This window comes from Protopterus annectens, chromosome 1.part1, assembly GCF_019279795.1.
Source record: "Protopterus annectens isolate FY-2018-M chromosome 1.part1, PAN1.0, whole genome shotgun sequence".
Taxonomy (NCBI): Eukaryota; Metazoa; Chordata; order Ceratodontiformes; family Protopteridae; genus Protopterus; species Protopterus annectens.
Window position 1 is genome coordinate 1,910,301,654 of NC_056726.1, and position 27,636 is coordinate 1,910,329,289.

The window sequence follows — 27,636 nt, forward strand, 5'->3', positions numbered from 1 at the left end:
AGGAGGGGGTTGTCTGTGTACATGCATCTGTTCTAACATTGTCTCTGGAGTACCACACTCACCAGCTGGACTGAGGAGGGAACTGACAACTGACCTCTGGACATGCTAGAATACTATTGTGAACTCTGTAATCACTAATGATTGAAAACAAGGTCCAGTGGGGAGTGAGGGTGTACTGACATTACCTACAACTGCTGACTGATATAAAAGCGCCAGTGAGCAAATGCCAGGTAACCTAAGTGCAATGTGTCACAATGAAGTAAATGCAACAATGACAAGCAGTCACTTGCTGTCATGTGTAACATGGAAGTACGTACAGTAAGCAATGCAGATAACAGTAGTGAGTCACAGATGTGTTGCAAAGATGTGTACTATGTGGAAGTAGCATACCAGTGAAATAACAAGCTAACAGATAACAAGCATATAAACAAAGGTAGATGCAGGAGGCCTGTAGTGTTTGCTACAACAAACAAGGTGTAGCAATGTCAGTAAGATACAGCTCAGATATGCAGGCACTATAAACCTGATACCAGATGTCCCCAGCTATGAATGGCAGAGTACAGCCTATTGTCACACATGAGTGCAGACCACAAACCTCGTTAATGTTAAATAACTGGCCTAAAGGCCAACTGCCCATACCAGAAGTAATACACTTGTACACTGGGCCCACAATCAGCAGTTCCCAACTTCAATGGATGAAAGATATGTGTCCTGCCACCACAGTGCTTGCCACCAACCTCCCTAATGTAAAACAACTGGTCTGAAGGCCAAGTACTTAGTACAAATGACATAGAATGATAGCTACACTGTAATCAGGTTTTAACCAATCAGTAATAAGTAGAAGTTAACACACCCTGTATAGAATGTGTACCATGTATTGTTGAGATACTATGCTGATAACCTGTTTGTGTACCTTTCCAGATAGACATGGCACCTAAAAGAAATCCTGTGTACTCTGCTGCAGAGGATGACGTGATCCACCAGAGCCTGGTGCGTGACTATGCCATCCTGTTCTCACGCACCACCCAGAATCAGCAGGAGAGGTCTGCACTGTGGCAAAGCCTCGTTAGCAGGATAAATGATGTTGGCATGCATGATAGGACATATGAGCAGGTGAGACATCACTGCAGTGATTTGATAAGGAATGTCCGCCAGCGTGCTGCAGATATCCGCAGGCAACAGGCTGCCACAGGTGGGAGGGTGGCCACACATCCCCCCCTCACCAGACAGGAGGGGCTACTGCTAAGTGTTGTGGATCCAGCCCCAGAACAACAGCAAACATCATGCATCCTGATGGAGGTTGGATCCACACAGCAGCAAGACAGCGAGCGTGCAGGTAAGATGCCATATTCATTTATTGTTATTACTTTTACATTTGTTGACCCAGATAGTCTAGCTGGATATAAGTTCATTTTCAGTAGAGGCCTGTGGAGAAAAGCTCCACACATAACGTAATAAAGGCAGACAGACAAGTTGTCAATACAGACAGCCAACATAATAGAATTGTACACCAGCCTGTTAATTAAATAAACATACATGTAAGGAAGTCAAACAGTTTAGAGTCATACACAATGTACCGTTGGTTTCAAAGCAATCCTACCTAAAGCATAATGGTTATGCAATAAGGCAAAAGCCATATACATAATAGGTAGGGCTCAGAAGGGTAGAGAAGTAGAAGGAGTATGACAGATACAATGATATGGAAGAGGCAGGAGTCAAGAAGGGAAGTGAGGAAAAGAAGGAAGACAGTCAAGAGGAGGTGGGAGGGATGGGAGAAGTAGGTCAGAGCATAGAAGGACATCAAGGTGAAAGAAACAGGGTAGAAGCTAGTTTCTATGCACAATGAGGGGTTAAAGGTGAAGAGAGCGTAGGGAGAGGGACGGTAGGCTGGACTCCAAGAAGAACAAAGCCAGTGGTTTTGGAAGTACAATTTGAGTTGACGCTTGAAGAGAGGTAAGGGTGAGATTAGAGTTAACTCCTGGTATGTACATATGACTGTTCTGTACGCTGTTACTTCATGCACGCATAAGGTGTGCATGTGGTATGTATCTGTCATCATGATATATATACAGACATGATGTGCAGCTGATGTGTATAAGGGAACTAGTGTACTACTGTACTGTATCATGTGCAAAACAAATGGCACACATGTGCCCACTGACATTACTCTCTTCACACTTCCAGGTCCCTCCCATGTAGCAACGAGGCAGGCCATACATGCTGGTGAGTCTTTTAACAGTATCTGTAAAACAATTTATAAAACTAGGAAGAGTAGTGTAACTCTGTAGTAGACATGCTGGTGACTGTGTACACAATAACTGTAATTGACAGGTAGTAAATTGAGTAGTGTAACACGGTACTGATGTGTGTGTTTACTGTGGGTGTGCATGTGTGCAAGTGTGCCTGTGCCCAAGTGTGCATGTGTGTTAGTGTCCATGAGTGCATGTGTCCATTTCTGAATGTGTGCATTAGTATTGAAGTGCATCTCTTTCAAATATGTATTGAGACTGTAATCTGTGTTCCATGTTTTCCTCCCGTAGGTTCTGGTGCTGCTCTGGTGACCTGCAGCAGGGAACCTGAATCTTGTGCCCCAGGTACTGATGATGATGAAATGTCTGTAATGGTGCAGGAAGGTGTGTCTGGGTCCGCCATTGGTCAGCCAATTGACAGTACACAGCTTTCAACCCCGCCAATGCGCACAGTCATCCTGCCGTTACATCCTTTATCACCATTGTCCCTAGGTGATGGACAGTCAGCAGTGGGCATAGATCAGGGTAATGTGGTACCTGTGGCACATGCATCCTCACAAGGCAGCCATGTGCAGAGGCCTCCAATGGTACCACGCAGACAGTCGCCCATGGGTTCTCGTGGGGCATCCGTGGTCGCATTGCCTCTGGCCGACGTGCCCAAGGAGGTATGTCAACCTCCACTATGTTTAGAACTGTCATGCAGGCACAGGCACGTATGGAAAGGTACACCAGACAGGGTCTGAGGGAGCTGAGAGCATGTCGCATAGCCATGACAGACGGCATGCATGATGTTGCGAATGCTATCCGTAACTTCACAGATGTCGCTGCCAGACGCTGTGGGGGCATAGAACAGCTGCTCCACAACCAGATGTCCATGGGCCAGGGCGATGGTGTGCGCTTTGCGGCGCCGACGTGGCCGTATGCCAGCAAGAGCACCAGCTGGCAGTGGCCGCGACGACAACGGGCCCACTCGCTGCCTCAAGTGCCAGCACCAGCCCCAGCAATGCTGGGTCTGTGCTGTCATCCAGACGCCCCAGGAGACCACGTGCACGTGGCTCTGGACAGTCCCAACAGGGAACTGTGTCCAGTCAACACACCCCTGCTTCCGGTGACAGTACCCAGTCTGGGTTAGTACCGGATACGGCCCGTAGCACCCCTGCCAGGCACAGGTACCGTGTCCGTGCCCACAGACACTGATCTGGATGACCTGACAGGTGCAGTCTGTGGCTGTCCACAAAACCCTGTACATGGCAGCCATTATGTGGGACTGTGTGCGTGCTTACACACATGCAGAAACCTAACACCTAGGGCAAACACATACACACACACACTGCACCAACAACGGTCCACCCTGTACTGCTGCCCCTCACAAACACACATACACACACATGTCAATTGGTGTTACCAGTGGCCGGCTTGGGCATACCTAACCCACACCCTGTGCATATGATGACACTGTGCCACCTCCTGCATACTACAACATCGGTGCAGGTAAAGGTAAACACGTTGCTGATGCACAGGGTGACTACATAGATGTGTATAAGTAGTAACATGTTGGTAACTGTTGTGTGTTGCAGTATAAATGTGTGTATATCCCATCAGTCCTGCTGCAGTAACTGTATGAATGTCCTCAATTGTTATCTGCACCCATACTACTTAACAAAGTGTACCAGCTGCACACCATCACATGCTAACATTGACTATGGCAATGTGCATCTTGTGCTGTTATGTAGATTCAGCTACATGTATCTGTTCTGTCACACATGCATTTATACACACCCTGCTACCCACACACATGCACACGCCACCTGCCATTCCCATTATTTATCACCCTACATGAGTAGCTGTTGATACATGACAGGTACACATTTCAGAAGTGCACTATGTTGTTTACTACTGGCATCCCCTTCTCTACCTGTACTCACAGGGTGCAGGCAACCTCATCAGTTGGAAGATGTAATGTGCATCAGGTACTGTAGTACCCTGATTGCCACAGCAAACATGTTTCCCATATGGAAATGCACACACAGACACATCCCACATCCACACACTTGCCACATTCAGGCTTCAGAACACTATCTAGGTATATTCGTCTACATGTGCGTGTTACAGTAGCATGTAACACTATACTGAGTACTGGCAGTTAGTTGTCTGTTGTCATGTTGTCTGTATAGAATAAAAGAATTGTTTTATTATCCTACTCTGTTTTGTGGACATTACTTGAACAAGTGTTACCTTACATGTGTTATCAGTACCAACACCTTATGTTTTGTAGTTTTGTTTGTATAGGGTGCTATCAACATCACTGCTTGTTAAGGGTAATGACCACCCTGCAGTGCATAGCCCCATGTGGCAAAAGCCACATCCCACCCCATCATTGTGCACACACACTAACCCCACCAACAGTAAAACACATACTTTCCATTTGCAAGATTCAAACCCATACCTAACTGTGCAATGACAGTAGAAACAGACACATTAGCAGAGTGTGCTATTTGCAGTAGTTGGAGAAATCTTTACTAATGCTGTACTTAGAGGGTGCTGACATCATCTGTGTGTAGGAGGAGGGATGTGCACCCTGTAGTGTGTTCTCCCAGTTGGCAAAAGGCAGTTAACCCTCCCAGCATAGTGCACACACATAAACCACACTCATACATTCCCTTTGCAGGATTCAAACCCCACCTAACTACGTTATGACACTGAAGAAAGACACATTAGCAGAGAGCGCTATGCAAATTACTGGAGGACGTTACTACAGGTGATATAGTTATACAGTCCTGACATCATCACTGTTTCAAAAGGGGGATCTGCATCCTGTACGATACTGTCACGGTTGCTAATAGGGACATTTCCCACACACACACATCGATGTGTTGGAGGTTTGCATATGTGGGGATCCAGAACACCAGTGTGATTAGTATATGGTTTGATTGCAACAATGAGGGATATACTCCCAGTGGTGAGCAGTTTTACTCATGTTTGTAAAGATCAGCTCTAGTATATCTGCCCCTCTTGTGGGAAGGTTGGTTACCTGTTCCATAGCCAAAGAATGTCTGATCAATGGGAACCTTAGAGCTTGTGTATTGTGGCCTGTGTAATGTACACAGTCTATGTTTGGGTAGCTGGCATCACCCAGTATGATGGTGTTTGCAGAGTAATCTAAACTCTCCTGTGTCAGCATGAAGGCTGTGTGGGAGACCTGAGTTTGAGAGGGTGCTGTAAGAGCTCCTCTGTGTCTCTTTCCATGTGGTCCAGGGAGGTACTTCCCAACAGGTAGCTGACTGTGACCCTCCCTTGATCTGTCTGGAGGGCGGCACGTCAGTCAACAGCTCATGTCAAGCAAGTGCACACCCCTCATAAATGATGTGGAAACCTTCAAAGGCCCAAGGCCTGTTGAAAATATGGACCAGACTGCAGATACCTGTATAGAGGCATTCTGTGGACACATTCAGGAATGCATGGATCATGAAGCCACATATGAAAGCATGACCCAATTCTCCAAAGGCAGATGTCCTGGGCCGGACACCAGCCATAAACACACTATACAATAGAAGGATGGCGCCACTACATGATACAACAACCTCCCAAAATGTGAAGGCACCACTCATGAGTATTGCAAGACAACTACAGGCACCCATATGATTGTCTAAGGCCATCTTTGAGAGAGGATTCCACAAGCCACTGACGATAATCACAAGGCTGCCTGTAGTTATGTTAGTAACCTGGGTGGTACTACCCAGATATGCTCAGAGGTAATACAATATGTCACACAAAATATAAAACACACAGACATTGCCATCATCCTAGTGGACAGGTTCAATGCTGCCTTCTCTCCCCACCACACCAAAAGGGAACATATGTCTCGCATCACAGTGCTTCCCCCCCCTGACATCACAGATGCTCAGGTAAGAGATGCCCTTCCCAAAGCAATAAACACTGCATCAATGGGACCAGACAGTGTCCCAGGCTGTGTCCTACATGAACCACAAGAAGAGCTACACCCAGACATAACACCACTGTTCAATCCCAGCCTTAATACATGATATGTGGCCAGAGAGTGGCATACAGCAACAGTGGTCCCTCAACATGCAGGTGGTGCCGCCACGGATCCTGGACACTACTCCCCATATGTCTGACTAGCTTTGTCTGCAAAGCTATGGCAAGAATCATCAAGAACCTCACATATCTAGATATTGTGGACCTACAGACATGTCACCATACACAGTTTGGCTTTGTCAATGGCAAATCCTGCCTATCAAACCTGTTTGCTTTGTTTGAAACAGTCACCAAGGCCACTGTCAAGGGGTAGGAGGTCCACACAGCCTACCTGGACCTTGCATAAGCCTTGGATACAATACCCCACTTGTGCATTCTAGGAAGCTCACCAGTGTACATATTAACCCCTATGTCACTATGGGTATTGCACAGTGGCTCAAGGGCAGAACACACATGTTAGAATTGCTGGAGCCATGTCAGCCTCCAACCTGGTACAAGTGGTGTCCCACAAGGCAAAGCCCTAGGGGCTGTCATGTTCATTATATATTTGTCATAGGTACAGGCCAACATGGAAGTACTGTGGCTCAGCAAGTCACAGGTGACTGCAGACTGAACACCATAATCAACTCAACAGCTAACACACGATCCTCCAAAAGGGACTCTTGCAAACACACGACTTGTGCCACAGCCATGGCCTCAACGTGAATGACAGAAAGAGTATAGTCATCCCTTTGTCAAACACTAAATGACCACAATGTACCTCATATGTGTTAATCCAGTAAGTGCAGACCAAGGAATTATGGACCTTGGGGTACACAGGTTGATAGCATTCTACCATTTGACAACAACATGGACAAAGTGGTTAGGTAAGCATGTGATATGGGCCACATCATCATGGGATCCACATGTAGGCCAGGGAGGACATTGTGCCCCTTTACTCATCCCTCATCATGCCCATAATTGACTATGATGAACCTGTCGGCATGCACCTTACCAGACACCTGCAGCAACTGGGGCTACCACATATCTACCTCGACAAGGGATCAAAGTGCTCAAACAGATGCCACATACTGACTGGTTAAAGTAGCAGCAGCTGTACTCAGTGACATACTGACTCTTCATAGGCAATCTGTGCCTGACATAGAAGGCCAGGTCATACCCTCACGTAATGGCCATGCTGCATCTCAGAATATCCAGATCCCACCAGGATACACGCTGGAAATACTTGAACTTCAGGAGTGATATACATAGGACATGGTGGAGGGGCACATTCACAACTCAGAGGCACCCTTCATTCCTGATTATTATCCCAATAGAGGTTAGGTGGACTGACTCAGTGACTATCTTCAAGAGCGATATTAATGACTGGATGTGACATTGTAGGGTTACGCTGGGTATCACTTATGTGTCACTGTGAGAAAGAGGCACAGTATACTAACCTTGGAAAAGGGCATAGCAAGACAGATTCACAATGCATGTTGAAAGGCACGCACATTCTGGCTAGGTGGATACATGCCCTGGGCAGATATCCCTGTACGAACCTATGGACCTATGTCTCTTTTTCACCATTGGCCCTATGTGCTGTCAATCACCAATGTAATCTCAATACTCCGTAGCATGTGCAAAGGTCAGTTGTCAGTCACCCTATGGTACAGTTGTGGAATATGTGTGTCATGTAGTAATGTCACAGCTGCCACATGTACACAGTCAACCCTATCCCTACCCATTGATGTACATCACATGTATGAGATGGAAACACATGGCCAAACTGTAACAGCAACATACAAGTCAGTCAGATGCATGGACACATATGACTCAGTCATTGTCCATGCCACCACAGCTGATGTGGGATGTCACTCACTGGGATACGTGATAGGGAACATGGAAGGGATCACTGAGCAAGTGACACAGGCTGGTAGACCCCTGACCTTGGTTGGCATCAGACCCTCACCAGGGATTCCGACAAATTACTGAATGCTAATGAATAAGTGTATCTACAACACCATAGCTGAATGGTTCTTAGCATGCAGTCACTGCATTGCTATGGAATACTGTCTTACCACTCCCACAAAAGGTGAGAACATGCAGCTCCTGTACATTAACAACATGTAGACTTTATGCCCCAGACCAGGTGTGCATCCTCACTACTAGGCTGATAGCATCTACATCTCACACTGTATATACACATCCCACATGCAGCATCTGCACAGAAGACCACGGTCATAATGTTACCCTGTGCAAATACCATGTATTCACATGTGGCAGGCATCACACATGGTAACTATTGAAAGTCTCAGGTACATATGTGTATTTGGCACACACATACATCATGTGTTCATTGCCATAACCGTGTAATCAATGTCATGCATTATTGTGAGGGACAACCCACACACATGGGCATTCTGTGTGTGCACAACACACATGGCATGTCTGTAATCAAAATCCATACATAATTGTGATATCGCTTAGAAATGGGTATGTGCATCCTGTAGTGTGTTTTCCCAGTTGCCAAAATGGATGTTTCTTTCATACACACTTACCCCCCTTCACACACACTTGCCACCTGCTGGATTCAAACCCCTACCTAACTATGTTATGACACTAGAGACGGACGATTAGCACAGCGCTATTCGCATTACTGGGGAATGTCCTTTCCCTGATATACTTGTAGGGTGCTGACATCATCAGAGTTTAGAAAGTGGAATGATCATCCTGTGGTGTGTTTTCCCATTTGCCAAAAGGGATGTTTCTTTCATACACACTTACCCCCCTTCACACACACTCGCCACCTGCTGGATTCAAACCCCTACCTAACTATGTTATGATACTAGAGACGGACGATTAGCACAGCTATTTCGCATTATTGGGGAATGTCCTTTCCCCTGATATACTTGTAGGGTGCTGACATCATCAGAGTTTAGAAAGTGGAATGATCATCCTGTGGTGTGTTTTCCCATTTGCCAAAAGGGATGTTTCTTTCATACACACTTAACCCACTTCACACACACTCGCCACCTGCTGGATTCAAACCCCTACCTAACTATGTTATGACACTAGAGACGGACGCATTAGCATAGCGCTATTCGCATTATTGGGGAATGTCCTTTCCCCTGATATACTTGTAGGGTGCTGACATCATCAGAGTTTAGAAAGTGGAATGATCATCCTGTGGTGTGTTTTCCCATTTGCCAAAAGGGATGTTTCTTTCATACACACTTACCCCCCTTCACACACACTCGCCACCTGCTGGATTCAAACCCCTACCTAACTATGTTATGACACTAGAGACGGACGCATTAGCACAGCGCACTATTTGCATTACTGGGGAATGTTCTTTTCCCTGATATACTTGTAGGGTGCTGACATCATCAGAGTTTACAAAGTGGAATGATCATCCTGTGGTGTGTTTTCCCAGTTGCCAAAAGGGATGTTTCTTTCATACACACTTACACACACACTTACCCCCCTTCACACACACTTGCCACCTGCTGGATTCAAACCCCTACCTAACTATGTTATGACACTAGAGACGGATGCATTAGCACGGCATGCTATTCGGATTACTGAGAGAATCCTTTTCTCCAATATACTTATAGGGTGCTTACATGATCAGTGTCTAGAAAGGGGGATGAGCATCCTCTGGTGTGTTTTCACATTTGCTAGGGGTAACATTTGGACCAAGTGTGTGAGCATGCCCAGTTCAGCCTTCCTGTGGCATGTTGTGTGAAAGATGTCTCATTTATCTAAGTGTGTGAGCATGCCCAGTGTGGGCTTTACATATGTTGAACTCTGCAGCCCATCACATTTGTGGATGAGTGTGACCTTCAACAAATACCTCCAGTTTATGGTTGTGTGTTCTGTGCCATGTTGTGTAGTTACTGTCCTAATGCTTTTGTGTGAACAAAACTGGGAGTATACTGTGCCTGCAGGTTTTGCATGGGATACTTTGCACACAATTGTCAACATCCGATCATACTGACCTAACACTGTAGCACTGTCTAGTGTAGTGTTTCAGTACTTTCACTGTGGTGGTCAGTATCCTGGGCTTCAGTCCTATCACTGATTTACATTTTCATAGTGTGCACAACAGGCTGGTTAGGGTCCAGTTGTGCACATCTGCACAAAGGCAGTGCCTCTACAGACCCTGTTAATTGCTGCCCCATAAGCTTAACAAGTGTAGTCTGCAAATCTATGGAGAGGATCATAATTGAGCTCATAAACAAAGATATAGGGGACATGCAGACATTGTACCCATCCCATTTTGGCTTGGTCATGGGCAGATCATGCCTTTTGTACTGTGTTGACATCTTCAAATTGGTCACTTAGGCCATTGTTGGGGAAAGGCAGTCCATACAGCCTACCTTGGCCTTGCTAACACTTTCAACACAATACCCCACTCAGGTATTGTGGAAAACCCTAACAACTGAAATGTAAACCCATATGTCACAAGATGGGTTGCAAACTGGCTTAAGGACGGGACCCACAGGGTTAGAGTTGCTGGCACTATGTTAGACTCCAGGCTGGTCACAGGTGGTGTCACACAGGGCTCAGTCCTTGGCCACCATTGTTTGTCATGTACTTCCCAGGAGTACAGGCCAACATGGGAGGGCTTTGATGACAATGTTAGCAGATGACTGCACACGGGCACCATAGTGGACAGTGCATCACACACAGATATCATTCAGAAGGGACTCACAGTAACTGATAGCTGGTGCCAGGGCCATGGCCTGAAGTCAGAGTGCACAACATGTGTAGACATACCCTTCAGGAAAAGCAAGGTGACCCCAAGCTACCATATAGGTGGCAATCCTCTAAGCACAGAGGAGGTTATCATGGACCTGGGGACCCAGGTTGACATTCGCCATTCTTCTGAGACTCACATTGCTAAAGTGGCTAGGAAGACCTTCTACATTGCCCACCTGATAAGGATGGGATTCACATCCAGCTCTAGTGGGTCATTGTTCCCCTGTACTCTTCAGTTATCAGACCGTGATCGAGTCAAATGCCCTATTGTGGCTGTATCTCACCCAACATCTGCAGCAATTGGAGACACCCTGACTGTCCCCCACCTAAAGGATCAAGGAACCACAACAGCTGTCATATGCTGCCAGATTGAAGACACTCACACTCTATTCACTCACATACTGTCTGCTTAGAGGTGACATGTGCCTGACATGCGAGGCCATGTCCAAACAGGGATTAATGGACATGCTCCACCTCAGACTCAGAAGATCCACCTGAACCACTAGTGCAGGTGACTGACACCTTAGCAGGGATGTATGTTGGACATACAGGAGGGATGGAGTTATCACACGGAGACTCCCTATGCTGTGGAATACAATCCTGGTCCATTTGAGGCAGAGCACCTTGCTGGCTGTGTTCAAGAGGTATCTTGACCTAATGCTAGTCGGAGAATGTGTTTGTCCATCAACACATTGTGTTTAGTTTGACATGTCATATGTCTTGTTTAGTATACTGTGCCTCTGTCTACCTGTGACATAACATTGATACCCAGGGTAAACCTCCCATCTCCCATCCACTCATTAGGATTCCTGTTGAGGGGACTCAACAAGTGTCTTTATGGACAACCTGTACTGGTAGTTTACTCATGTGTGGGGGTGATAATGCAGTACAGCCTGTCCTATATATGTCAGTGCTGGGGTTCAGGTCCCTCATGTGCATAGCTCCCTGCCATTCAGATTGTACAAGGTGCAGCATGTGCATTGATTCCAGCTTGGACATGGCTTTCTACATCAGGCACAGCTTGCATCTGGGTGGACAGCATGGCAGTGTGTGGAGCTGCACTCTGTTTAATCAGACTACACATTACATGTGTTCCAGCTCTGTCATACTCCTGGTGAGGTACTGTTGTGGACTTTACAGGTGCTGGATGTGTGTGCATGAGGCACACCCCACAGGGGCTGTTGTGGTCATTTCTACTGCTGATGAAAGATAACTGCAAAACCGGAATGACCTCCCCTTAGCTAGATGTCAGACAGCATGGACCATACAATCATTAACTGGAAACAGGACCCTCTCCACAAAGGGAAAGTGTCCTGTCTGGTGGACCCCAGCCATAAACAAACTGTATGACAGATGAGGGTTACTAATGCAAGACAGAGCTACATCTCCAAAAGGGAAGACAGCTGAGATCAGCACTAGTAGAAAGCTACATTATCTCATGAAGACATGCAAGGTCAACTTGGGGACAGAAATCACCAAAGACAATGAAGGTAACCACACTGCTTTCTTCAGTTATGTCAGACACCTGGTTGTGAACCCTCGGATATGCTCAGAGTTGGTACACAACAACATATATTCCAGTGACCTGACAGATATTGGCAACATTCCGCGACAGCTTCAGTGCGATGTACCCTCCCTCACCCCCAAAACAAGATAGTTATCACTGCTGTATGTAACCTCACTGTCATCTTGGATGTCCATGTGAGAGCCACACTCAGCAAAGACAAGTACACAGCATCCATGGGACCTGCTGGTATCTCCAGTTGCATGCTATGTGAACTCCAGAAGGGCTGGACCCATATATACAACTGCTAGTTAACCTTAGTCTTGCTACAGGATATGTACCTGAACACTGGCATACGGCAACAGTGGTCCCACTCCACAAGGGAGATGCCTCCACAGACCATGGCAACTACCACCACACAGGCTTAACCAGCCTTGTCTGCAAAGATATGGGAGGAGTCATGGAGCTCTTACACAGACACATTACTGACCTACAGACCCTTGTTCCCACCTAGTTCAGCTTTGTACAGGGCAGATCCTGCCTTTGCACCTTTGCACCCGAAAAGTACCTACCATGAAGATCAGGGTTCTTCAACACATGTCATATGCTTCCGAATAGAGGAAGTCCAGCTTTGTTCAGTGTCATACCGCATACTTACAGGTGACCTATGCCTGACATACAAGACCATGTCCAATCAGGATTTGGTAGACATGCTCCACTGCAAGCAATCCAAATCCACCAGAGCCATGAAAGCTGAGTATTTGAACCTCACCACATACATGTATAGGACATGCTGGAGGGACAGAGCCATAACTCAGAGGCATCTCACACTCTAGCAGAGTATCCCAGTTCATGTTTGACAGAGTCCCTCACTGACTCTCTTCAGGAGACATCTGGACAACTGCATATGAGACGGAGGCACAGACTAGACAGAGACACAGTCATGTTATTCAATTACGTAAGGGGGTCATAATGTGTCACTACTAAGTCAGAGGCACAATATTCAGAATCTATTCTGTACACTTATTACCACTATAAGGGGTGGCAATAGCCACATCACTATGGCTAGGCTTATACATGCACTAGGGCAGATAGCCTAGTATGAACCTGTGAACATAGGCCTGGGGCAGTTCCTGCTATTAGGACAGTGGTCTGCAGCAAGCTATATAGTAGTAGTCGGTTTTAGCCATTGGTTTTTGACCATGGCTATTCCATGTTGCTTCTTGTTGTGGTACAAACATGGGTGTGTGGTTATCCATGCTATTTATTGCTAGTCACCCTCATTTTGTATCTTGTTCCATGTTTTTGCACATGTACATCACTGTATGACGTGCAGCTGTTTCCACAGGGTCATATGCGTGGATATGGATGTTAGTTGGGGTCCTCAGGTGTGCATATTGTACATGATATTACATTACTTAACACATGGCATTCATGCCTCAGGTGGTGCTGCAGGGCCACCTCTGTCGGATACACATACTACACTCCCTGTACGCTTGGAAGCAGGTTGTGTCATGTTAGGCATCCCTGTTACTGTATGAGTGAGTCAGAGCAGGTATCAGTCCCAGTGTTCCTACTGACCAAGCATATGTGCTATGCGTTGCCTCTTTGCCAAGGCCAGGTCATACTGGGCACGCCTCCTTCTTCATTCATGCTAACGAGTGCAGACCTGGTTTAGTGCTTAAAAGTGCCTTTATGGCACTTATATTGACAGGTCTTGTACTCATTTTGAAAGTCTGGAGACAAAAATAAATTCCCACTGCCAGTCTCGAACCCAGGACCTTGGTAACATTAGTCTGTATGACCTACCATTAAGCCATGACAGCCATACAAAATCACTCTGCTAAAATAAATATAACAGTCAATAGTAGGAATTAGTATAAAGGCAATATAGGAGATGTACCATCCAAAGCATGTGAGGTAAAGTTTTAATGGCCAAATCACTGGATTCCCATACTAACCTTCACACTCACAGAACACTGTCAACAGCATACCAGCATGGTCCACGCCTACAATCTGAAAGGGCAACGCCTATCTCACATACCTTTTTATAGCAGTGTCCTGAAATCACAGTGAGACATGCAATCAACACACACCTGGCTGCATGCAATTAGCAAATGCTGCCTTACAATTGGTGCAGGGGCCATCACATGGACCTATGCAGATACCTACAAAAGTATTCAGTACCCACACTCCACTCATGCAATACAGTCATTGCACAAACCTAATGAGAAAGAGAGAGAGAGAGACAGAGAGAGAAGAGAAAATATACAGACAGCCAGCAGCAAAACCATGAGTAGCAAACAGCAAGCAGCAAGCAAGCACCACTGACACAGCAACAGATGCCACAAACACAGGTAATGCAAAGTAGCAGGTTAATACTGTGTTTACTGTGACACCTCCAAATGTATCATAGTTCACTATCTATAGCTCTGTCCATGAGATAGGTTTTGTGTGCATAGTCCTGAAATATATACATATGTAATATTGCTGTACATGTTGCCCATACGTGAAACTTCCGTAGCTTAGAACAGAAGGCCAGTTGTGCATATGATGCAGTAGATACCAGGGTCAGTAGAGGTTACTCCTCATTGGTGTGGGACCACTGTGTCTGTATGGCACTCTTCAGGTACACATCCTGTAGTATGGCCAGGGAGTAGTATTAGTCTGTAATGTGGTGCCATGTCCTCCAGGGGTGAATGTAGCACACATCCAGGGATACCATTCTGTAACAGTGATGCTATGTGTCCTGCAATGTTGAGGGTGGCCCTCACCTGGACATGTGAGAGGATAGGGAGGTTACAGTCATCTGTGATAACTAATTCCACTTGTGTAGGAGAATGGGGGGGGGGATATCTGCACCTAAGCTGTCTGCAACAATATTGCCAATATCTCAAACATGTTTTCCATACGGAAATGCACACACAGTAACATCCCACATCCACACACTTGCCACATTCAGGCTTCAAAACACTATCTAGGTATATTCTGGTACATCTGCATGTTACAGTAGCATGTAGCACTATACTGAGTAGTGGCAGCTGTCTGTTGCCATGTTGTTTGGATAGAGTAAAAGGAGCATTTGTTTATCCTACTTTGTTTTGTGGACATTAGTTGAAGTGTAACCTTACATGCATCATTGGTACCAACACCTTCTGTGTTGTTGTTCTGTTTGGACAGGGTGCTGTCAACATCACTGTTTGTTAAGGGATATGTGCACCCTGCAGTGCATAGCCCCATTTGGCAAAAGCGACATCCCACCCCCACCATTGTGCACACACACCAACCCCACCCACAGTAAAACGCATACTTTCCACCTAGATGTGTTATGACTCTAAAGGCAGACACATTAGCAGAGTGTGCTATTTGCATTAGTAGGAGCAATTTTTTCCAATGCTGTACTTAGAGGGTGCTGACATCATCTGTGTTTACGAAGAGGGATGTGCACCCTGTAGTGTGTTCTCCCAGTTGGCAAAAGGCACTTTCTTTCTACTGCGTTACGCACACACACAAACCCCACTCATACTAACACACATACATTTCCTTTGCAGGATTCAAACCCCTACCTAACTATGTTATAACACTAGAGACGGACGTATTAGCAGAGCGCGCTATTCGCATTACTGGGAGATTTCATTTCAGTTGATCTACTTATAGGGTGCTGACATCATCAGTGTTTAGAAAGTGGAATGAGCTCCCTGTGGTGTGTTTCCACAGTTGCCAAAAGGGATGTTCTTCTCATACACACTTATACACACACATGTCACTTGCTGGATTCAAACCCCTACCTAACTATGTTATGACACTAAAGACGGACGTATTAGCAGAGCGCGCTATTCGCATTACTGGGAGATTCTATTTCAGTTGATCTACTTATAGGGTGCTGACATCATCAGTGTTTAGAAAGTGGAATGAGCTCCCTGTGGTGTGTTTCCACAGTTGCCAAAAGGGATGTTCTTCTTATACACACTTACCCCCATTCACACACACACATGCCACTTGCTGGATTCAAGCTCCTACCTAACTATGTTATGACACTAGAAACAGACGCATTAGCAGAGCGCGCTATTCGAATTACTGGGAGGTAGCATTTCTACTGATCTACTTATAGGGTGCTGACATCTTCATTGTTTGGAATGGGGAATGTGCATCCTGTGGTGTGTTTTCACAGTTGTTAAGAGGAACATTTGAACTAAGTGTGAGCATGCCCAGTTCAGCCTTCCCATGGCATGTTGTGTGAATGATGTCTCATTTATCAAAGTGTGTGAGCATGCCCAGTGTGAGCTTTCCATATGTTGAACTATGCAGCCCATCACAGTTGTGGATGAGTGTGAACTCCAAAAAAAAACTCCTGTTTAAGGTTGTGTGTTCTGTGACATGTTGTGTAGTTACTGTCCAGATGCTTCCTGTGAACACAACAGGGATTATACTGTGCCTGCAGGTTTGCATGGGATACTTTGCATACTGTTGTTAACATCCATTCCTACTGACCTAGCACTGTAGTACTGTATAGTGTATTGGTTCAGTACTTTCACTGTGGTGGACAGTATCCTGGAGCTTTAGTCCTATCACTGATTTACATTTCCATACTGTGCACAACAGCCTCTTTAGGGTCCAGTTGTGCATCGTCTGCACAAAGGCAGTGCCTCTATGGACTCTGGTAATTACTTTCATAAGCTTAACAATTGTAGTCTGCAAAGCTATGGAGAGGATCATAATGGAGCTCATAAAGAAAGATATGGGGGACATGCAGACATTGTACCTGTCCCAGTTTGTGTTGATCAAGGGCAGTCATGCCTTTTGTACTTGGTTGACATTATCAAAACAGTAACTAAGGCCATTGATGAGGAAAGGCAGTCCATAGAGCCTACGCCCTTGAAAACATTTTCAGCGCAATACCCCACTCAGGTATTGTAGGAAACCCTACCAACAGAAATGTACACCCATATGTCACAAGATCAGGTTGCAAACTGTCTGGACAGGACCCACAGGGTTAGAGTTGCTGGCACTATGTCAGACACCAGGCCAGTCACATGTGGTCTCACACAGGGCTCAGTCCTTGGCCCCCTATTGTTTGTTATCTACTTCTCAGAAGTACAGGCCAACATGGGAGGACTTTGGCTGACAAAGTTTGCAGATGACTGCACACTGGGTGCCATAGTGGACAGTGATCGACACGGATATCCTTCAGAAGGGACTCACGGATACTGATAGCTGGTGCCAGAGCCATGGCCTGAAGTCAACTTGCAAAACATGTGTAGTCATACCCTTCAGGAAAGCAAGGTAACCCCAAGCTACCATATAGGTGGCAATCCTCCTAAGCACAGAGGAGGTTATCATGGACCTGGGGACCCAGGTTGACAGTCACTGTTCTGATGACACTCACATTGCTAAAGTGGCTAGTAGGACCTTCTACATTGTCCACATGATCAGGAAGGGATCCACATCCAGATCTAGTGGGTCATTGTTCCCCTGTAGTCTTCCTTGGACCCGGTGATCTGGTACACTGCCTTATCTGGATGTATCTCACCTGACATCTGCAGCAAGTGGAGAGACCTGAATGTCCCCAACAAAAGGATAAAGGGTCTCCAACATCTGTCATATGCTGCCAGATTGAAGACACTACAGCTCTATTCAGTCACATACTGTCTCTGCTTACAGGTGACATGTGCATGACATGCAAGAATGTCCAACCAGGGATTAATGGACAAGCTCCACCTCAAAATCGTCAGATCCAGCTGAACCACTAGTGCAAGGGACTTACACCATAGCAGGGGTGTACATTGGACATGTTGGAGGGGTGGATTTATCACTTTCGGGAGACTCCTATGCTGTGGAATACAATCCACGGTCCATGTGAGTCACAGCACCTTGCTGGCTCTGTTCAGAGGTGTGCCTGACCTGTGGATGGGAAATCTGTAGGTTTGCAGGGGATCGTCACTGTGTCACTGCTGGAGACAGGCACGTCAAACTAATGGGCACAGTACTGTTTCCATATAAGGGGTGGCGTACACAACCAGACTCTGGGCTGAGCTTAGAACTGCTGCTTGGGGCAGATAGCTAAAGTATGAGACCTATGAACCTATCTGACCATGTTGCATTATGTTCATATGTGAACTTCACCTAGCGGCCTCATCCAACATCAGTAGTGTATTCCACAACATGGGTGTACATTTGGCAAACACTACCCGATGTGCTTTTCATTCTTTAAGGCCATATTCTAATGCTTATTGGATAGTGTGTTTGTCCATCCAACACATCGTGGTACAGTTTGTCATGACATATGTCTTGTTTCTATACTATTGCCTCTGTCTACCTGTGACACAACATTGATACCCAGGGTATACCTACCATCTCCCATCCACTTTCGTTAGGATCCCTGTTGAGTAGAATCAATGAGGTGACTCTATGGATAACCTGTACTGGTAGTTTACTCATGCGTGGGGGTGGCTTCCGTGTTATGGATAATGCAGTACAGCTTGTCCTATGTATGTCAGTGCTGAGGTTCAGGTCCCTCATGTGCATATCCTACCCTGTCATTCACATTGTACAAGGTACGGCGACATGCTGTGCATTGCTGCCAGCTTGGACATGGCTTTCTACATCAGGCACAGCTTGTGTCTGGGTGGCCAGCATGGCAGTGTGTGGAGCTGAATTCTGTTTAATCAGGCGACACACATTACATGTGTTCAACTCTTTGATACTCCTGGTGAGGTACTGTTGTGGACTTTACAGTTGCTGGAATAGCTGTCTGTGAGGGTTACCCACAGGCGCTGTTGTGGTCATTTTGTAATGCTGCTGAAAGATAACTGCAAAACCACAATGACCTCCGTTAGCTAGATGTCATAACCCTCATGATTAGGTTGGTATCACGGATTGTTTCTGTTAACCCTACAGCCACATTTTGTCAATGCGGGATATCTATCACCTTGTGTCCCCATTCTGGCATTACATGTTGGGTATGTCGTAGATTCGAGCACTATGTGGGGTGGTGGTCACTTACTGGATATCCACAGGGGCTGACTATACTGTTTCCACCATTTGACATGGTGACATGGCTATGGCACCAGTTGTCTGTTTCTATGTGGCCCGCTTTTATTGGATGCTTGTGTCAGCTGGTGTATGTCCGGATATGTCAGGCGGCTTGTTGTCCTCTACAAACATGTTCCAGCACAGTCCTTACTTGTTGGCCTGTATGTAGGGCATATATATACCAGATGGTGAAGGTCCCAGGACCAAGCTTTGTGGGATGCCTGTTATATGTGGTTTGTAGTCTGGCATATTGCTGACATGGCTGCCGTGACCATGTCAGCCCTCCAATTCTGTCGTTGGTCTGGTTGCGAAGCCCCTCTCATGACATTTTGAGGGTGTATATATCAGCTGGTGAGGCAAAATCTATCTACGGAACACATAGGGTATTGTACAGAAGGCTTTGCGGTCCAGCTACACTGTGTGGACCACATTGCCCCTCATCACTGACTTCAAGTACTGTTTCAACTGGAGTCACTTTGTGTTTAGGGGTGGGGTCTGCGCTTTGTAAACTTCCACACTGGGTAAGTGTCGAGGTGTCAATAGATCACAATATCATTATGTCTGTGGTACATGCTGGTCCTTTCCATAGCTGGTGCGGGACCAAACCTCTCATGATTCACCTGTGTGGTGGTTGTTTTACTATCCATTCAGGAGACACCTTTGTTGAGAACACCCACTGTTGTTGTATGCCACCTCTTTGGAGTGCGATGATACCCTGTGGTAAGAGGGGTGACATAATGTCGAGGCCTTTGACAGTCTGGGGAAGGTATTTGGCATTATGGGAGGTTTGCACTGCACATGTCAGGATGTATGTTGGCCATACCTGTGTGTGTGTCTGGTATGTTGTTTGTAATATCTGTGTGATCCAGGAGCATATCAGGAATCAACAACATGCCTTACTACCATCATTTGCAACAGCCGCAGGGTTATCTGTGAGTGTCCTGTACAATCTGTATCATAATGGGTTCATACTAGGCTACCACCTAGGGCATCTGTAAGCACCTGCATGTCCATTTTGTTTGATGGATTCTGGGGGAATTGTCTACACCTGTGTCCAGTGCTAGTATGATACCAGAGGGGTATAGTGACTAACAGCTCAGAAGCTGACTTCACACTTCTTAGGACTGAGATGTGGTATCATTAAGCCCACTGGGCCAGTGGAAACCACAACACACAATGGTGACTCCTGCACAGACACTTTACTCGGACATCTCAGTAGCATGGACCATGCAATCACAAAATGGCGGAATGAGACCCTCACCACCAAGGAGAAAGTGGCCTGTCTGAGGTGGACCCCAGCCATAAAGCGAACTGTATAACAGATAGAAGGATACTAATGCAAGACAGAGCTACATCTCAGAACATGTAAGGCTGGCTGTGATCAGCGGTAGTAGTGGCTACATTCTCACATAAAGACACCCAAGTTCAACTTGGGGACATAAATCGTCCACAGACGATGAAGGAGTGATGACACACTCGCTTTCCTTCAGTTATGTCTGGCCTGGGTGGGAACCCTCATATATGCTCAGATGTGGTACACACAACTTATATTCGGGATACTGCCAGATATTAGTGACACCCTGGCAGGACCAGTTCAGTGCAATGTAGCTGCCCCTCCCTCACCCCCAAAACATGATGAGTTAGCGCAGCTGTATGCTTAACCTCACTGTCATCCTGGATGTCCATGTAGAGCCACAGTCAGCAGCAAGACGAGTACAGCATCCAATGAGACCTGATGGGTATCCCCCAGTTGCATGCTATGTGAACTACAGATGGAGCTAAACCTGTATATATGCAGATGCTATTTAACCTTGTAGCCTTGCTACAGGATCTGTACCTGAACACTGGCGTACGGCAACAGTGGTCCCACTCCGCAAAGGGAGATGCCTCCCTACCAGACCCTGGCAGCTACCACCACACAAGCCAACAGCGCTGTCTGCAAAGCTTTGTGAAGGGTCATTATGGAGCTTCCACACACAGAGACATTGGTGTCCTACAGACCGCTTGATCCCACCAATTCAGCTTTGTACCAGGGCAGATCCTGCATTTTGCACCAAGTTGACTACTTTGAAACTGTCAGTAGAAACTGCGTTGATGAGGGCTACACAGTACACACAACCTACCTCTCTCTGCGGCTTGGCTAAGGCCTTTTGACACTGTACACTCAAAGGCATCATAGACAAGCTCAACCAGCCTGAAATATAACACCATATCATCACAGCATAGGTTGCAAAATGGCTCCAGAAACTGGAACCCATAATGTCCAACATTGCGATTGTGCCTTGTCAGGTTCAAAAGCCAGTCTCACAAGTGGTGTCCCACAAAGGTTGTGTCCTGGGACCTCTCTTGTTGGTATTTACTTTTCAGATGTGAAGCAAACTTGTATAGGAGGTTGGCCCGACAAAAGTTTACAGAATGACTGGCAACCTGGAGCACCATAGTGAATACATCAGCCAGCACACACATCCACCACAGACTGCCGTCACACTGGACAGATAGCTGGTGCTGGACTCATGGCCCCTGAAACGGCTGGCTTTGAGTGTGTAGCCATCCCTTTGGGGAGGAACACTGGTACCCACAGAGTCTGCCACGCAGACAGCAACCTTAATGAGTACAGGAAACAAATCAAGACAGCTGGGGACACGTAGATAGTGACATCTCATTTTGACACCCATGTATTTGCTGAAGTTGTTTGGCTCAGACTTTCTATCTTGGCCACCTTATCATGGAATTATTCCAGCCAGACCATAGGAGGTCATTGTACCTATACTTCTCCCTTATCAGGCCCATGCTTGAATACTAGCGCCCCATTTTGGTATGTACCTCAACCAGCACTTGCAGCAGCGGCAGCTGGAGAGACCCACAAGTACCTTACCATGAGAGATCGGGATCTACAGCACATGTCATATCACTTCCAGAATAACTAAATACTGAAACGCAGTGTCATACCACATACATTACAGGTGACCCTATGCCTGACATACAAGACCATAACCAATCAGGATTTGGTAGGACATGCTCTCACTGCAAGCAATCCACATCCACCAGAAACATGGGAGCTAAAGATTTGAACCTCAGCACATACATGTATAGGACATGCTGAAGGGACAGAGTCATAACTCAGGAGCATCTCAAACTCTAGCAGAGTATCCCACAGTTCATGTATAGACAGAGTACCTCACTGACTCTCTTCAAGAGACATCTGGACAGCTGCACTGTGGACAGGGGCACAGACTAGACAGAGGCATAGTCACATTATTCAATTATGTAAAATTAGGTCACTAGTATGTGTCACTACTAGGGTCAGAGGCACAATAACTTTCAGTATCTATACAGTACATATTACCACTATGAGGGGTGGCCAGCCAGCAATATTCATCAAGGACACCCTCACCTCATGGTTGGTAACTACTTCCGATGCATTAGGACACCATCCGGGTGCAATTAACCATAGGCAAAACTGAACTGCTCTGCAGTTTGCGCTATTACCAGAGCCATCCTCTGAAACTCAGGTACCCCTCACAGAGCTTTCGCATGAAAACAGTGGGCGGGGGAGATACATGCTACCGCAAACACCATCACACTGGGTGATCCCAAACTATCCAAATATAGACTGGGATCAGTACTGCAAACAACCTCCTTGGTTCCTAGAGTTCATACACTCACATGCCATGTGAAGAACTAGATCACCATCCCCACAGAGGAGACAACATAGTAGATCTCATCATCACAAACATGGGCTCACAATGTTTCAACACCAGAGGTATACCCATCATTGGTGAGGATCAGATCACCAACCTACTCTCAGTGGAAGTCCACATCCCACCCCCACCCCAGATAGAAAAAGACCACAGTGCAGAACTTCTCAGAAGCCGACTACACTTTGTGACTGGTGTGGTCTCTTTCAAACCCAAGCCAGCAGACACACCATTACCCAAGCCACTGTATCACTTACAACTGCCTTCTACCAGCACCTTCAGGACTGCATGGATGAGGCAATCCCCAAACACAGACATTGTTACCAGGGCAAGCGTCCAGTGTGGTGGACCTCAGCCATAAACAAGCACTACAACACCAAGGAAGGAGGTACTACAAGATGAAGCTGATATCAAGTAGGGAAGGGTAGACACCCCTGCTCAATGCCGGGGTGAAACACTGAGTTCCCCAGCAGAAATCGCATCCAAAGGCCGAATATTGGGAGTAAACCCACTAAGGACTCCACCGGGACAACCGCATGAGGCCTTTTATACTATACTTTGATTACACACCTGGGGAGGAAACTCCCAGATATGCTCAGAATAGGCTCAGAATGCTGTAAATATCACTGAACCTACAGACGGACATTGCCAACATACTGGCTTGACAGGTTCAGTGCAGATTCTCCACAACTGGAGAGGAGATATATGTACGCAGAAAGAGGATTATGCCAACCCCAAACATCTCAAATGCTCAGGTGGGAACTGCTCTATCCAAGGGAAAGGGCGCTTGGCACATCCATGGGACCAGGATGGTGTCCCTGGTTTTTGTGCTCCATGAACTCACTCAAGAATTAAACCCATGATCCAGGGCGGCTGTTTGATCTTAGCCTCTCAACTCAGGATATGTTCCCCAGGAGTGGCATATGTCAATGGTGGACCCACACTTCACATGGGGGTGCCTCCACCAACCCAGCAGGCTTCACCATCCCATCAGCTTGACAAGCAGGGTCTGCTAAGCCTATGGAGAAGATCATAATGGAAGTCATAGATGAGGACATAGGGACTTTGCAGACATTAGGTCCAACCCAGTTGAGGCTTTGTAGAGGCAGATCATGCCTTTTTAAACTTGGTTGACTGTTTCATAACAGACACCAAGGCCATTGGCAAGGGCAAGGCACTCCCACACAGCCCTACCTTGACCTATGGCAAAGGCTTTCTTGCAGCAATACCCCACTTTCGGGTATCATTGAAAACTTATCACCAGCTAAATGTGAACCCATACATGCACAGATGGGTTTGCAAACTGGCTCACGTGACAGAACAGACAGGGTTTGGGACTTGCTAAATTGCCATGTCACACTCACCAACTGGCACTGGGCGGGTGCTCCCACAGGGCCTCAGTCCTGGGCCCACTATTGCTCAGCATCTACTTTTCAGAGTACAAGCAAAACACAGCAGGATTTATGGCTGACAAAGTTTGAAGATGACTGCAAACTGGGAACCATAGTTGGACACCATCCCATCTGGCACAGACATCCTTCAGAAGGGTGTCATGAACTGCGGATAACGGTGCCCGACCGCGGCGCCCATTAAACACTAAACAAAAAAAAAATGTTAGGCTATGAGATAAAAATTTTGATGATGTCTACATGGCCTCCAAGTTTGTAACAAACTCCAGAAAGTTTAGGATTTTTGCTTGGAAGTATTCACATAAGTATTTTATAACCCAGACAGAGAATATTTCCTTAAATAGATAGTAAATGCTGGAAGTATGATGGGAAAAAATGAGTTAACTGGGGAACATGTTTTTTTTTTCCCTTGAGCATGTGATGAGCCCTTTGTCAGAAATGCAGTGGATCAGATTATTGTAACTAAGAAAATGATTCTGAGCTGCAACACAGGCTCTGAATTGTCTTGGCATAGTAAGGCCTTATTAAAGTTTATGCTACTAGCTGCCATTAAAATGATTACTAGAAAATGGAAATCAAAAATCTAAAGTCACTGCAATTGATGTACAGAATATAGAAAATGAGACAAAGAAATGAGAAGTAGGAAATTACAAAGATATAAATGGAATTTGTGGGTGTAATACATGCAAAATAATGTTAAGCAGGAGAAGTGAGGTTTAAGAGAAAGCTGGGATTGCCCAATTAATGTAATGATGGAATGAATGATAAATGTTCCAAGGAAAATGTGTATACTGCATTAAAATACTTAAAATGTCACTATTGTTTCCTTTATTTTTTTATTAATGTTTGTGTACCCATGTCACTGTGTAAACTGTGATTTAATAATCTTCTTCTTCTTCTTTCGGCTGCTCCCATCAGGGGTCGCCACAGCAGATCAACTGCTTCCATTTCTTCTTGTCCTCTGTGATTTAATAATCTTCTTCTTCTTCTTCTTTTGGTTGGTTCCGTCAGGGGTCACCACAGCAGATCAACTGCTTCCATTTCTTCTTGTCCTCTGCATCCTGCTCTGTCACACCAACCACCTGCATGTCCTCTCTCACCACATCCATAAACCTTATCTTAGGCCTTCCTCTTTTCCTGTTACCTGGCAGCTTCATCCTTAGCATCTTTTTCCCAATATACTCTGCATCCCTCCTCAGCACATATCCAAACCAATGCAATCTTGCCTCTCTGGCTTTGTTTCCAAACCTTCCAACCTGGGCTGACCCTCTAATATACTTATTCCTAATCATGTCCATCCTCATCACACTCAGGGCAAATCTTAACATCTTTAACTCTGCCACGTCAAGCTCTGACTCCTGCCTTTTTGTCAATGCCACTGTCTCCAACCCATATAACATAGTTGGTCTCACTACCCTCTTGTAGACCTTCCCTTTCACTTTTACTGGTACTCATCTGTCACAAATCACTCCTGACACTCTTCTCCACCCACTCCATCCTGCCTGTACTCTCTTTTTCACCTCTCTTCCACACTCACCATTACTCTGAACTGTTGATCCCAAGTATTTAAACTCATCCACCTTTGCCACCTCTACTCCCTGCATCCTCACCATTCCTCTATCCTCCCTCTCATTCACACGCATATATTCTTTCCATTCTTCATCCTCTTCATAGCTTCCTCTTAAGCTTCCTTGTTTAAGAATGTCTTGTCACATTTTTGCTGAATTTATAAGATGGCAGCTTTTCTGAAAGTGTGAACATCCTGTATTCTATTTGGATCTTTGTATAAGAACATCTGTTCTTGTGCCAATGCCAATACTGATGTCCTGTTGTCCATTCTTTTTATATGCAGAAAAACATGTTTTTTAAGGAAAACACATTGTCACAGTGTTCTTTAAAAGCAGATTTTGCATTTTTGCTCTTGCATACATCCTGTTTTTAAGTCTGTAAGGGAAAAATGTCCATTCAGCAGATTCCTTATTTTCCAAGCCACAATCATTTAGTATGGATGCTGATCACATATTACTAAACTCTGTTTCTGCATTTAAGCAAGCTTTATTTTATACCTTATTTATGTTATATATTTGTAACAGAATTACTTTCAACCTTAAATCCCTGTTGAACATAATCTTGCAATTCCCTCTTTTTATTTTAATGTAATAAAAGCACTTTATACTGATATGTATTTTTGATCACATTATATAGAAACTAACACATTAAGAAACAAAACCTTTAGTCTTCATTTGATACAAGTCAAAATGCATTTTTACACAGTTAATACAATAATATAAAAATATTACTACCAAAACTGAATGTATTTAACAACTTTTTTTTTTTGCAGACCATTCCGTGAAAATATTTCATCAATTATGGGCTGTGTCTGCTTTAATTTTATTTTTTAACTTGTTTAATTTATTATTTTGCAATTACAAAATTTAATTTATGACTTAGAACTGTTCCATTAACTCTTTGCAACTGTTGAATTAACTATAAGAGACAACTACTATGAGCTACTGCAAACATTTATACACTGCTGAAAATATACAGTTTCAATGTCATTTTAACAACACATTGTGGTCATGTCTCTGAAATGCCCATTAACATCTTGGTTGACAGCAAAGTAAACATAAAGTACTGAACTGGGCTTAGATATTTGAATGTAATTATTTCTGTATATTTAATACTTGAGGATTAAAAAAACATGGTTTATACACCAAAGAATGCTATGTACATATTAGTCCATTAGTTGTATGAGTACAATATTTTAATATAATTTTCCTCTAACTGTGGTAAAACCAGTGATATTACTACTTGACAAATTACTTTTGAACTTATTACAATGTATCCTGTACAGTATGTATTTACACAGACTGTTTGCTATTTATGCATTTCAATCTAGTAGGTACCCTGGGCCCATTTTTTTAAAACAAGGTTTTTTACACATATTCATTACTAGACATTAATTTCATTTGTACTGAATTCTTCTGCATTTGTATATACAAAGA